This window comes from Pongo pygmaeus, chromosome 13 (assembly GCF_028885625.2).
Source record: "Pongo pygmaeus isolate AG05252 chromosome 13, NHGRI_mPonPyg2-v2.0_pri, whole genome shotgun sequence".
NCBI classification, from domain to species: domain Eukaryota; kingdom Metazoa; phylum Chordata; class Mammalia; order Primates; family Hominidae; genus Pongo; species Pongo pygmaeus.
This window is the reverse complement of record NC_072386.2, coordinates 15,897,648-15,902,448: the sequence shown is the minus strand read 5'-3', so window position 1 is coordinate 15,902,448 and position 4,801 is coordinate 15,897,648.

Genomic DNA, 4,801 nt, shown 5'->3' with positions numbered 1-4,801 from the left:
TATATGTACCACATTGTCTCTTTCTAGTTTACCACTGATGGGCATTTAGGTTGATTCCATGTCTTTGCTATTGTGAATAGTGTTGCAGTGAACATACATGTGCATGTGTCTTTATAATGGAACAACTTATGTTCTTTTGGGTATATCCCCAGTAATGGGATTGGTCTGTCTTTAGGTCTTTGAGGAATCACCACAATGTTTTCCACAGTGGTCAAATGAATTTACACTCCCACCTGCAGTGCATAAGCATTCCTTTTTCTTCACAACCTTGCCAGCATCTATTATTTTAATTTTCATTTTTTAAAATTTTATTTCAATGGTTTTTGGGGAACAGGTGGTTTTTGGGTATGTTGGGGTGATCAGACCCAACACCAGGCTGTGGAGGTGACAAAGTCCCACGGAGTCAAAGGAATGAGAAAAGACAAGAGAGGAAGTGGGACCAGGGGGCCAAAGCTAGTATGGCCCCCCCCACCCCCCTCCCTGCCCAACCCCCGCAAGCTCTGGGACCCCATGCTGTTTGTTGGTGATCAAACAAAGAAACAGGTGGTGAGGATGTGGGGGTTGAAAGGAAGTGATGTATCAAGAGTGAATGAACTATAGCTGTGATGGTTTAGCATTTTCTTTGAAACATATGGCTACTTGAGATAATGGGAGTGCTAGAAGCAAGGAGCCAGCAAGTCTGGACACATTCCAAAGGCCAGGAGGAGTTTTACCCTGGACATGTTCCAAGCTCTGCCTCAGCTTCTCTCCCAACGCTCAGCTTTTCTCCCAGCAGGTTACATGGTTAAGTTCTTTAGTGGTGATCTCTGAGATTTTGGTGCACCCATCACCCGAACAAGTATGCACTGTACCCAGTGAGCTTCTGTTATTATTTATATATATATCTTTTTTGAGACAGAGTCTCACTGTGTCACCTATCTCAGCTCATTGCAACCTTCACCTCTCGGGTTCAAGCAGTTCTCCTGCCTCAGCCTCTGGAGTAGCTGGGATTACAGGCATGTGCCACCCTGCCTGGCTAATTTTTGTATTTTTTTTTTTTAGCAGAGACGGAGTTTCACCATGTTGGCCAGGCTAGTCCCAAACTCCTGGCCTCAAGTGATCCGCCCGCGTGAGCCTCCCAAAGTGCTGGGATTACAGGCATGAGCCACCACGCTGGGCTGACAATGAGTTTTTTCCTTCAGGTTTTGTGTGTGTGTGTGTGTTGCCCTTCTTTCAAAGTGGAACACAGATTCAGGGTCTCAAAGTACACCCTCAACCTGTGTTTTCATTAAAGGCATTTTATGGTTTAAGGTGTTTTGATTTGTTCTGAGATCATTTTTGAGTTGATTTTCATACATCATGTAAAATAAGGGTTCAGTTTCTGTCTTCTGCATATGGATATCATTTTTCTCATAGCTCTTTACTGAGTGGACTCTGCCTTCTACATTGTGTCTTTGTGGTGTGCTTTATAAAAGTGAGTTGACTATGTATACAGTTGGGTTTATCATTTGCCTCCCCTTTTTTGCCCATGATGGCTGTAGGTCTTTGTTTTTATGCAAGTGCCATGGGATTTTGCATAACTATAGATTTGCAGTGTCATTTGATATCAGAGATAGTGAGTCCTCACACTTTTGTTGCATTTCTCAGGATTTCTTTGGCTATTCAGATCTTTTGTGGTTCCCTGTGATTTTTAGCAATGTGTATTCATTTCTGTTAATTTTCATATCATAAAGGTCCATAATAAGGGAGTATTCTGGGACATTTTCACACACGTATATATTAGGTAATGACCAAACTGAGGTACTTAGCGTCTCTATTCCTTCATACAGGTATCATTTTTGGGTGGAGAGAACATTGAAAATCCTCCCTTCTTGCTCTTTTGAAAAATATATAATTTTTAATCACAGCCACCAGGCTGAGGAAGAGAACACCGAAATTTATTTCTTTCATGTTAGGGTAACTTTGTTTCCATAACCAATTCCTCCCCATTCCCCCTCTATCCCCCACCCCCAGTAACCAAAATTGTGCTTTCTACTTCTTTAAGATAAATGTTTTAAGATTCCACATAAGTGATGACACGCACTGTTTGTCTTTCTGGGCCTATCTCATTACATTTAACATAATGTTTTCCAGGTTCATCTGTGTTGCCCCAAATGACATTGTTTCATTATTTTGATGGCTGAAAAGTATTCCCTTGTGTATATATACTAGAGTTTCTTGATCCCTTCATCTGTGGATGATCAGGTAGGTTGATAGCATAATCCTGACTTTTGTGAATGGTGCTACAAGAAACACTGGAAGGCAGATCACTCTGGAAAATATAGATTTCATTTGTTTTGAATGTGTACCTAGCAGTGGTACTGCAGATGGTATGGTATTTATATTTTCTATTCTTTGCAGAACCTTCAATTGTTTTCCATAGTGTGAATACTAATCTACATTTCCACAAGCAGTTTTCCTTTCTGGAACCACACTAGCATTTGTCTTTTTGAATATTTTTATCTTTTTGGTAATACTCATTCCAGTTGGAGATAGAATCTGAGTGAGATTTTGAGCTCCATCTTTCTCATGATTAGTAATGTTAAACACATTTTTGTAAATGTTGGGTCAGTTTCATGTCTTGTTTGCACAAACGTCTGTTCATGTTCTTTGCCCAATTTTTGGTTATTTTTACATTGTTTTGTTTGTGCCAGCTGGTAGTGGTACTGGCTTATACCTTTTCAAAAACAACCCCTTACAGGCTGTAGGCTTTCCCAAATTTTTCTTTCCTTTTTTTTTTTTGACAAGAGTATCTCTCTGTCACCCAGACTGGAGTGCAGTGGTGTAATCTTGGCTCACTGCAACCTCCACCTTCCAGGTTCAAGAGACTCTCCTGCCTCAGCCTCTGGAGTAGCTGAGACTACAGATGCCCACCACCACGCCTGGCTAATTTTTATATTTTTAGTACAGACAGGGTTTCACTACATTGGCCAGGCTCGTCTCGAACTCCTGACCTTGTGATCTGCCCGCCTTGGTCTCCTAGAGTGTTGGGATTACAGGCGTGAGCCACTGTGCCCGGCCGTCCCAAACTTTTCTTATAATGTTTAGGGTGCTTTTTCATTTTGTTCATTGTTTTCCTTTGTTCCTACAGCTTTTCAATGTAGTTAGAAATCAGAGAGTATGATACATCCCACATAGTTTATATTTCTCAGGATAGCTTTGGAAATTCATGGTGTTTTATGTTTCCACATGAATTTTGACATTGTTTATATTTCCTAAAAAAGATTTGCCAAATACTAAATGTGTATAATTAGAGAGCACAAGGCACATTTTGATCTGTGCATACGTTGTGTAATGATCAAATCAGGTTATTTAGCATCTTTTTATATCATATAGTTATTATTTCTTTGTGGTGAGACATTCAGAATCCTTCTATCTAGCTATTTTGAAAAACAAGGTACAGTACTGTTAACCATAGTCACCCTGTTGTGGAATAGAACAGGAGAATTTATTCCTCTCAGGTAAGCGTAACTTTGTACTCATTTGCAATCCTCGTCTAGTACCCTCCTCCCCCAAGTATAACCACTATTATACTTTCTACTTCTATGAGATAAAGTTGTTTAGATTCCACATGTGTGAGATCATACAGTATTTGTCTTTCTTTGCCTGGCTCATTTTGTTTAACATCATGTCCTCCAGGTCTCTCCATGTGGCTTCAGATAACAGGATTTTCTGAATTTCTGTGGCTAAAGAGGATTCCCTTGTGTGCTGCAGTTTCTTTATCCTTCTTCTGTGGATGGACAGGTAGGTTGATTCTATATCTTGGCTATTGCGAATAGTGCTGCAATCACCATGGGAAGGCTGATATCTCTTCAATATAGGGATTTCAAGTGCTTTCAGTGTATAGGCAGTGGCGGGATTGCTAGATGGTATAGTAGTTGTATTTTTTTTTTTTTTTTTAAATGGAGTCTTGCTCTGTCACCCAGGCTGGAGTGCCGTGGCGCGATCTCCACTCACTGCAAGCTCCGCCTCCTGAGTTCACACCATTCTCCCACCTCAGCCTCCCGAGTAGCTGGGACTACAGGCGCCCGCCACCACGCCTGGCTAATTTTTTTTGTATTTTTAGTAGAGATGGGGTTTCACCATGTTTGCCAGGATGGTCTCGATCTCCTGACCTCGTGATCCATCCGCCTCGGCCTCCCAAAGTGTTGGGATTACAGGCGTGAGCCACCGCGCCCGGCCTGGTAGTTGTATTTTTTATTTATACAGGAACCTCCAACTTTTTTTCATCATGTGTACAGTAATATACATTCCCACCAACAGTGAATACAAGTTCCCCTTTCTGCAAATCTACACTGGCTGTTGCCTATGTAAGCATTTTTTTTTTTTTTTGGTTGTTTTGGTAAGATTCATTCTATGTGGAGTGAGACTCTATCTGAGTGTGGTTTGGACTTGGATTTGTGTGATGATTAGTGAAGTTGCGCAGCTTCTCTTTGACTCATTAGTCAATTTCATGTCTTCTTTTCAGAAATGTGTCTGTTTGGGTCCTTTGCCCAGATTTAACTTGGGTATTAGTATTTGTTCTTTCTTCCAGGCAGTGGTGTTAGTTTCTTGGATATTTGCAGCAGCTCTAAAGGTTTTCCTAGTCCCACGTGGTAGTGGGGATTTTTGGTTCCAACAGAAAAAGAGTAAAAAACATTGTCAAGCCAATTGCATTGTCTATGGGTTTCTTTCCCCTACTTTTTCCTTTTGTTTTCTTTCTTTTTGGCAACCTGTGTGGAAAGATTCAAGTTTTGCTGAAGTACATGCTCACCCTATGTTTTCTTCGAGAAGTTTTGTGGTT